Raw genomic sequence first — 11,122 nt, 5'->3', positions numbered from 1 at the left:
ACTTTTAGTTTGATCTTGTGATTTGGTAGATCTGACATTCTTTGAGAACTCAGGAATTCTGGAGTTAGAACTTCATAAGCTTAATTATAATTGGACTCCGTTTTATCTATTAAATTAGAACTCATGTACTACTCCTTTTCTTTTCCTTCAAAATGGAAAAGAAGTGAAATATTAATACATTAGAAACTGATATTAATTAAGAAACATTTATATGCAAGAAAAGTTATTTTTACATGGAATTAAGTATAATACATGATTATTGATTATGTCCACAACTTCAATCATTGAAGCAAGAATAGCTCTACACTGCAAGAAATCTTCATTCTTGTAATTTTCTAACAAATTAGGATATGTACTCTCAACAATTTCCATTATAGGATCGTCAAACCTTGAAATTAACAGCTCTTTCGGAACTTCAATATCTACAATACCGTTATTTGGCTCATAAGTATTCCCATCTCCAACATTTAATATCCATTGTGAGAGTTTAGCTAGTTCCCGTGAATTTGTATTTCTTGAACCTTGTTGAGGTCGCATATTTTTTGTCAGGATAAATACTTAACAATAGTCCCATACGTATGAATATCTAATTGAAGCATGGACTATATGTGAGTGGCCTGCTCTTGGGACAACATGAAGAATTTGTCTAAAATCTCCTCCAAAAACAATAACCTTGCCACCAAATATTGAATTTTTATAATTGTGCTCTGTCATGATGTCTTTAAGTGTTTTATCCAAAGCCTCAAAGCAGTTTTTATGGGACATTGGTGCTTCATTCCATATTATCAATCAGTTACTTCCAATAATTTTGAATGTTCGGTTTTTTTCTCAATGTTGCAAGTGGAATTGTTAAGTGTTGGTACATGGATTTTGAACTTTGAGTGTGATGCTCTTCCACCTAGAAATAATAAGGAAGCTATACCACTTGAAGCAACAGTAAAAACGATTTTTTTTTAGAACACAATGCACTTGAAAGAGGTCTCCACATGAAAGTTTTTCAATCCCTCCATAGAAATGTAAAAAAAATATCCCTCATTTTCCACTGTTCACAGCTTGCATGATCTTATCAAAAATTGAACGTTGCTCGTCTATCAATCGAAAAATATTGGTTATCAATAAAAATTCAAACATATATCTTAGTAACATGTGTTGGATACAAAATTGTTTTGCTCTTATTTTAATTACCTGTAAGTGAACAAAATAAATCATAGAATTTTTTACGTTCGATATCATAATCATAATCACGTTCATCATAAATCAGCCTATTGCCAACATGCTTTGTGACATATGAGTTTGGTTTAGGCATTCCTTTAAATTCAGACAAATTTCTTCGATTTGCTTGCAACAAATTCTCAATTTCAATAAGTTTCAAATTCTTTATTTTTTCCCCGGCCAACTGTAAGTCTAAATAATATAAATTAAAAGTTATAAATTATAAACCAAATAGTATGGAAATAAATCTTGGTATTTTTTATAATACAAAGGCCTTATGCATAATATCTATGAATTTTACATACACATGAAAACATTCTCATTGATTCTAGAATACTTAAAAAAGGAAAAAAATTATGAAGTTATCGACAATTATTAATATATCATAAATATTATAAAATGAACTTACTTCTGTTTTTTGTCTTGTTTCTTTGTTGATATAGAGTATCGTCGCATAGCCAAATCCATGTTCTTTTCCATACATGACGTGGTCTATTGGTGGTACTTTACATAAGCATATTTACAAATAACTTTCTCAAGAAGTGACATGTACCCCAATATTTTTTCTCATGTATAGCTCCAACATATTCTTTGTCATCTTCAAGAAATCTCATTTCAAAATATGCATCCCTGAAACTATCTTGTACCTTTCCACACATGTATTTGATATCATTATAGCACGTTGGACTTCTTACAACAGTTAGTATCATTTTCAAGTAATACAATTTACCTGAACTTGGAGGAACCCAAATAAGTCTACCAATGGTATGGTCCCTTTTGCATGGTCTTCAATGTCGGTACCTTTTATCATAGACAAACTTAGAAAAAAATAAAAATAAGTCAAATTTGATGTCTCTGGATAAGTATTATTTACTTCCATCCATGAAATAAATATTGATTCCTTAACACTTGGTTTGTCGAGTACATCGTTTATCATCTCATGATCAATATAGTAAACAAAATTGCCCCCCTCAAGATAGTAAAACAATCTCTCAACAGCGGGATTTCTACCATGAATAGGAAATGAAAATAGCCTCCCGCATGCTTCACTTGGTGACACGTATCTACAACCAAGATATTACTTTAACTTATTAACATTTATATGCACAGTAGTACCGTCAGATTTTGATTGCACAACAATAGACGTAACTTCTCTAATTACACCATTCCATGTTTATGTGTGCTTGGAATTTTTTCAACAAAATTGGGTTATAAGGGACTACATACATGTTATCCAGGACAACATGATTTTTCATCATTGTATTACCATTTTATCTTCTCCTATATACATGGTATCCATCCTGATCGACAATGGTAGTATGCTGAATTTTTTTGGGAAAGAACTTATAGCACTTACCATTTTTCATGCAAGGAGGTGACTTGTTTGCTAAACCACATGGACCATGCATCATGTGGGTTTTGATCAAATGATACAACTCATTATCCTCTCCTTTGTATGGTATCTCAGCTGAAATTATTTTGTTTATATCATCCTCTATTGGATACTTGCATGACAGATGTAGGTACAACAAAATATGTACATGTGGTAAACCACGCTTTTGAAATTTGATCGTGTAAAGATCTAAAACAAATGTTGAATCAAAATACTATACGAAATACAACAAAGAAATAGAAATGATGATATGAATGAGATTAAAAATTTATGAGACATAATTCTTTGACTTACATGCAATCACCCTGCCCAAAAGATGTTTCTTTGTTAGATTAGATAACAACTCATCAAATTTTATTTTGAAGATTCTTGAGATAATGCCAAGACGTTCTTGTGGCTGCAACTTAATATTCGAAAGAAGTCTTTTAAGAGATCATAGTATTAAAATATTTATATATTATCTCTATATATAATGATATGATTAATTGTATGCATTTTTTAACAAGATCATAGTATTAAAATAAAATCCTATAAATCAATTTTTTTAAAGGTTTAGGGAAAAAATATATTTGAAATTTTAAAAATATCAATTTGACAAAATATATTTTGTTGAGAATATAACAAGTGTGAGTAGTGTGGGTAATAGTTTTATATTGGTTGAAAATATGAAAAATTGAGTATTTATAAGTGAGAACTCACTCATATATCACCTGAATATTTTTGGTGGGTATATGGTGTGTCTCTCACAAAGGTGTGTTGCTTTTAAAGAAAAACCCTAAAATAAAAATATTCCCTCGTGTTGACCCCTCGAATTGATCCCAAAAGTGGGAGTGAAGATACTGACTCACTTGTATCGAAAGTATCCTCACATGATTGTGAGTAGAGTGTCTCTTTGAAGAGTATCAGCATCGGTACAAGTGTATGTGATGAAAAAAAGAGCTTCTGCTTGAGGGGAGCATTGTGGTTACACTCAATCTTGAGGGAAAATGTTGATAATAGGAAGTGTGAGTAGTGTGACTAATAGTCCTACATTGTTTAGAAATATGGAGACTTGAGAATTTATAAGTGAGAGAATTCACCCATCTATACGTAAGGTTTTGGGTGAATATGTGATGTCTCTCTCACTTGTGTGTTACTCTTAACCCAATGTTGATGCTCCTCTTCATGACCTAACATATGGTATCATGAGCCTTTGGTTCGAGAAAGTGACCGACTTACTTATATCGAAAGTCAGCGGCGCCACAAGAGTGGTGAGTAAGAAACGTTTTATTGAAGAGTGTCAACAGCGTCACAAGGGTGGTGAGTAAGAAACGTTCTGTGTGGTATAAGAGTTTGTGGAAGTAAGAAAATTTTCCACTTAAGGAGGAGTATTATGGACTCACACTTGAGGGGGAGCATTGTGGACTCACTTGAGGGAGAATGTTGAGAATATAGCAAGTGTGAGTAGTGTGGATAATAGTCTCACATTGGTTGAAAATATATAGACTTGAGCATTTATAAGTGAGAGAACTCACCCATCACCTTAAGATTTTGGATAAATATGTGATATCTTTATCACTTGTGTAACCCAATGTTGATGTTACTTCTCATGAACCAACATATTTTAGTCTGACATGTTTTAATTTTATTATTGACTTTTAAATAAAAAACTCACATTCATTTTGAATAGTATCCTAAACAAATATTCATATATTTCATGATTTTCAGTTAATTTTAATAATATATTTATAACAATAATATTATTTCAATTAATTTAAATATATGATTTTAATTAAATATATTGTTTTGATTAATCATATATAAACGTATAATAGTATTAAAATTTGATTAAAATTTGGTTTTTGAAAAAGATAATAGGAACACATGTCCATACCAATACATGTGCCTTTGTCCTTAAGTAAATATAATTTTTTTAAAAATAATATAGATAGATAGACGATACTGTCAAATTTGATATAGTAACACTTTGTTAAATGTTAGATAATATATAATTCTAAAAGGGTTTAGCAACATTGTAGAGCTTAACATACAATAAATATTATACTTTTGATTTTTTTTATAAAAGAATGTTTTTTAAATCTATTTAATAATTATTATATTTAGTCTCTAATATATAATAATGATCAGATATATAATTTATTTAATAAATTTAAAAAAAAATTTATTTAAGATTTAATTGAAATACACTGACAGTGTAAAAAGATTTTACACCGTCAGTTAATGATGGTCGTTAGATGTTGAAATAAATTTGATTTTTATTTTAAAAATCTATAAAATAATGCAAACGGATTATGATGATAAATCGATTGTATAAAATATTTTACACCGATAGTATATAGTAATTAATCTCTTTTATTTATTTATAATAAGGATGAGAGGATATATATAAATTTATTCTAGAGAAAATATTAATTTATGTTTTTAGTTTGTATAGTAAAATTGAGAGATTTGACCAAACAAAAAATGGAAAAGAAAGAAATTCAAGGATCAAAATCCTGTGTTGATTGATCTAATGAATATAGGCTTATATAATAAATATAGGATCAAAATCTTGTACTAAATGTTAGTTAATGTATAACCGTTCTGTTAGGTCACCCAATCAAATCTTTACAAGACAATTTAAAATGGTTGAATAGGATTATTCCTTTTAAGTTTTACTTAAAATAGCATTATCATTCTCCTACAGATGAAAGACTAGTTCAACATTATCCATATATTTTTCATTTTATTAATATTTGAGCGTAGGTAATTCCAAAACACCAATGAATGCCAAAACATCATAAGGAATAATTCCCTTGGAATTATCCTAATTTGCATCATTTCATTCGTTCAACAAAATATTGACCGACGGTAGAGGAAGTTTCGTGTGGGGTACAGTATACAATTTAATAGCTTTGGATACTTGGCACCTATGTGGAGATTATATTGCAAAGTAGTGTACAAGTCATTTTAGAAATTAGAAAAAGTGATTGTGACACAAATATTTAAATCATTAGACTACTATAAACAACGACAAAAACTTCACTTTCAGTCTTTGACATAAGGAACTGGTTCTATATATATTTTTATTTCTTATCATATATATATAATATCTATCAATCTTAGAAATCAAAAGTCATACTTGTGAAGATTATAATCACGTAACAGATATTTAGGTCAATAGTGGTTACCACAACCAATAGTTCATATATAATATTTGTTTGGGATTTTGGAATGGATGATAGGTTGGATGTAAATGTGAGTAGTTAAAGTCTCCTATCATTTATGAATGGATGAAAAATGTTAGAAAATCGGGTATGATAATCTTGGATAACTTCGAAGAATCGTGTTCGTACACTTTCCGAACAAAGTATTTCGATCCTATTCTTGTCTGGGTTCACGAAATTTTTGTGGGGATAATTCTTGAAGAACAATTTGTTTCTGGCAAAGAGAAATGTTCAGGAATGTAGAGAGAAAGTTTGGTTTTATTATCTTTTTTTTTTTAACTGAGGCCAAATGACTCCTTATATAGGAGATCAATAACAGAAACCGAAAAGACGCAACTGTTCAGAAACGGTTACGTCGGTTGGGAAAGGGTTCAACTCTTCAAAAGAAAATTTCGAACGGGGCGCTGCCCCGCACCCCGCCAGGGGCTTCTCCCCTTGGAACCCCGTTTCAATTATTCACATTCAATTATACGTTGGCTCGACGAGCGTGCACTCCGCACTACCCCTAACTCGTTTCCAAGCTTTAACGCATAGTTGCATCGGCCTATAGTAAATCACATTACTACTAAAATACATTGATGATACTAAAAACACCAACAAATCCCCCCCATTTTAGTGTAATCCTTGATTTACTCAGTATATACAATAATATATACAAGGGTATAACACACAGGTATAACGATCAAACAAATGCATAAATGAAAATGTCTTGCGATTGAATTTTCATCTTAGTACAAATACACATTCCAAATACTCGAAAATCGGGGTGTCATAGCGATTGAACCCGTCAATCCATTTGAGTGTCTGAAGATATAGTACACATATGTTTCTTACAATACTCTACTATTCATACTTGACACTTTACAAGCCATGTGTCCTTATCCATTAATAAGCATATAGGAAGCCAAGTCCAAGCTTCTTGAAGCGGCAAAACTTCATGCTCACATAGGTGATTCTTTTAATCTTGCACCTGCATTTGCAATTTTTCCAAAAGAATCATTAAGAAGATATAATTCAACCTAGCCATCACTTGCAGGTCTGAGCACATACCTTGGGAAGATAAACACAATTGCTCCAGTCTCTAACTATGATATTTCCACATTGAATTCTGCTTCTAATGTTATATTAGAAGGGAATTGGGTATACCATAGCTAATAGATTTAAATGGACTTTAATCCCATCCCAATTACCGACTTTTTCACTAAGTCTCTAGCTAACCCCTTCGTCAAGTGGTCAGCTAAGTTTTGTTGCGACCGAACAAACTCAATAGATATCACCCCATTCATGATTAATTCCCTAATCATACTATGCCTAACACCCAAATGTCTAGACTTTCCATTGTATATTTGACTATAAGCTTTAGCCAATGTGGCAGTACTATCACAACGGATAGAAATTGGTGATATCGGTTTAGGCCATATCAGAATCTCATATACCAAATTCCTTAGCCATTCCGCTTCTTTACCAGCAGCAGCTAATGCTACAAACTCAGATTCCATTGTGGAACCAGTTATACATGTTTGCTTCTTGGAAGCCCATGAGATGGCACCTCCCCCAAGCAAGAACACCCATCCACTTGTAGAGGATGAATCTTCAGCATTATTTATCCAACTAGCATCTGAATAACCCTCTAACACCGAAGGAAATCCCATATATGACAATCCATAATTCATTGTACCCTTCAAGTACTTGAATACCCTAGTTATCGCATGCCAATGATGTCTACTAGGACTACTAGTAAATCTGCTCAACTTTCCAACCGTATAAGCAATATCCGGTCTAGTGCTAATCATAGCATACATCAAAGAGCCTATAGCTTTTGAATATTCGAGTTGATCCACAGGTTTACCTGTATTTGGCATAAGCTTTTCTCCCGGATCCATGGGAGTACTTACTGGAGAACAACTTTCATAATTGAACTTCTTGAGTATTTTCTCAATGTAATGAGATTGCGTAATTACAATCCCCTTATTCTCCCGTTTAATCTTAATACCAAGAATAACGTCCGCTTCTCCCATATCCTTCATGGAGAACTTTGATGACAAGAAATTCTTCGTTTTATCAACTTGATTTTGGTCGGTGCCAAAGATCAACATGTCATCAACATATAAACAAATGAAAACTCCTTTACCGGAAGTATCAAATTTGCTATATACACATTTGTCAGCTTGGTTTAGAATGAAACCATTAGACAAAACAACCTCATCAAACTTTTGATGCCACTGCTTCGGAGCTTGTTTCAGCCCATACAACGACTTAACTAGCTTACACATTTTATGCTCATTACCAGGCATTACAAATCCTTCAGGTTGCTTCATATACACTTCTTCCTCCAAATCACCATTCAGAAATGTTGTTTTGACATCCATTTGATGGATCACTAGATTATGAATAGCCGCCAAGGCAATCAACAATCTAATAGTAGTAATACGGGCAACAGGAGCATAGGTATCGAAATAATCAATCCCTTCCTTTTGTCTGAAGCCTTGGATAACTAATTTAGCTTTAAACTTGTCAATTGTACCATCGACTTTCATCTTCTTTTTGAAGATCCATTTGCAACCCAATGGTTTGCAACCTGGTGGTAAATCAGATAATACCCAAGTATTATTTTCCATGATAGAACCAATCTCTTCGTCAATTGCTTCTTTCTAAAAAGAAGAATCTCGAGATTTCACAGCTTCATCATACGTTCTTGGATCCTCCTCTATACTATAGCAATAATAGTATTGAGTGTCAATCTGATCCTTTGATCCCTCAACTAAATATAGTTGAAAATCAGATCCATAAGATCTAGATTTTCTAGCTCTTTTGCTCCTACGGGGTTCAAGTGTCTCACTTGGCACATCATTTGAATGATCATCCCTTAGAGATTCATCTGAATTAGGTATAGAGTCCTTTGGTCTAGGTATAGAAGAGAAACAATTCTCATCAAATATGGCATCTCTCGATTCTATAATCGTGTTAATAGAAATCGAGTCATTAGGTTCTATAACATAAAACCTATAGGCCTTGGAGTGCTCAGCATATCCAACAAAGATGCAAGCTACACCCTTTTCACCCACAGTTTTCCTTTTTGGGTCCGGGAGTCTAACCACGGCCCTACAACCCCAAACACGTAGAAATGTTAAGTTGGATTGTTTCTTATACCAAAGTTCATATGGGGTAGTCTTGTTCCTTTTATTAGGAACCCTATTTAACAAATAGCAAGCGGTTAACATAGCTTCTCCCCAAAACCCTTCACTCAAACCAGAGTAAGATAACATGGCATTCACCATTTCCTTAAGCACTATATTTTTCCTTTCAGCCACACCATTTTGTTGAGGTGCATAAGGTGTCGTAGTCTCATGAATGATTCCTACGGATTGGAAAAATACAGGATCATAATATTCACCACCTTTATCTGTACGTAATGTTTTAATCAACACATTCTGTTGCATTTCAACTTCAGTTTTATAAATTTTGAATTTATCTAAGGATTCGTCCTTAGCGTGCAGCAAATAAACATAGCAGAATCTAGATGCATCATCTATGAAATTGACAAAATATTTTTTTGTCCTAATGATGGAGTAGCATGCAAATCACATAAATCACTATGTATCAACTCAAGAATGACAGATTTTCTTGTTATACTTTTAAAAGGTTGCCTGGTGATCTTTGTTAACATGCAAGTTTTACAATTTTCTACATTTTTATCAAAAACAGGAATTAAATCATCTTTAGACATTTCATGCATTCTTTTATAATGTGCGTGCCCTAGACGAGCATGCCATAACGATGAATTGATAACATTTGAAGAAGACATAAATACAAAACCAGAATCATTAGGAACTCCATTCAAATTCATCATAAACATACCATTATTATAATATCCAAATCCTACAAACACACCGGACTTCGATAAAACATATTTATCGGATTCACACACTTGCTTGTATCCAAGCTTATTTAATACAGGACCAGAAATTAAATTCTTACGTAGTTTAGGAACATACAAAACATTAAACAAAGTAATAGTCTTTCCAGAACTGAATTCTAGCACCACGTTTCCTTTGCCTTCAACGGGAGCGAAGTGATCATCTCCCATGTAGAGGACAGAACCATCTTCCACTGGAACAAGAGTCTTGAACCAGAAACGATCCTTGCAAACATGTGTTGTAGCGCCAGAATCAATCCACCACGCGATAGCACCATCCTGCACATAGAATGCTTCAGAATTTAGTGAAACCGAATGTTTAATCAAACTATTTAAATCACGAATTGATTTCTGACCTTGGTTTTTGGATTGGTCCTTAGACCCCTTTCCTGAACCACTTGCATTCGCGTTATCATGCTTTTTGCCGGAACGGCAATCCTTCTTGAAGTGGCATGTTTTGCCACACTTCCAGCATTCTAGTTTCAGTTTCTTGTTAGCACCGAAACTGCTCTTATTGTTCTTGAAAGCACGCTTCTTTCCTTTGTTTTTGTTGTTACCGTTCTTACCACTCTCTTCGACCATATTAACCGAGGGTCCAGCAATTTCTTTGCCTTTTCCTTTGCATCCTCCTGCGCTCTTAGAGATTCTTCTATGCGCAAGTGACTTCCAAGTTGGATCAAAGACAGTTCGTCTTTTCCATGCTTCAGATTGTGTTTGAAATCCTTCCACGAAGGAGGCAACTTGTCTATGATGCTTGAGACAAATATTGTTTCATCCATCTTCAATCCGTGTTGTGTGAACTGTCCAAGGATTCGGAGGAGTTCATTAAATTGTTCCATGACAGACCTCGATTCAACCATTTTGTAATTGTTGAAATCGATTACCAGGAACTTTTTACTGGATGAGTCCTCTGCCATGTACTTGGATTCGAGACAATCCCACAATTCCTTTGCAGATTCTATGTTTTGATAAATATCAAATAAGGGATCAGACATACCGTTAAGAATGTGCCCTCTGCATATGTAGTCGTCGTTCTCCCATTTTGATCTGCGTCTGAGATTTTCAACCGTGTCTTCCTCCAGAAGTTCTGGAATCGGTGTAGACAGGACGTGCACCACCTTCAACGTTGTCAACATGAAATGCATCTTCTTCTGCCAACGCCTGAAGTCTTGTCCTTGAAACTTGTCCAATTTTCCGAAGTTTATAGTCATCTCCTTGACGGTGCTTCCTCCAGCCATGATTATCAGAAATTACTTTGTTCGTTTGTTAGAGAATCGGGTATGATAATCCTGGATAACTTCGAAGAATCGTGTTCGTACACTTTCCGAACAAAGTATTTCGACCCTATTCTTGCTTGGGTTCACGAAATCTTTGTGGGGATAATTCTTGAAGAAC

The sequence above is a fragment of the Lathyrus oleraceus genome, chromosome 1 (assembly GCF_024323335.1).
Source record: "Lathyrus oleraceus cultivar Zhongwan6 chromosome 1, CAAS_Psat_ZW6_1.0, whole genome shotgun sequence".
In the NCBI taxonomy this organism is placed as follows: Eukaryota; Viridiplantae; Streptophyta; class Magnoliopsida; order Fabales; family Fabaceae; genus Lathyrus; species Lathyrus oleraceus.
The sequence above is the reverse complement of the archived record's forward strand: the minus strand, read 5'-3'. Positions refer to the sequence as shown.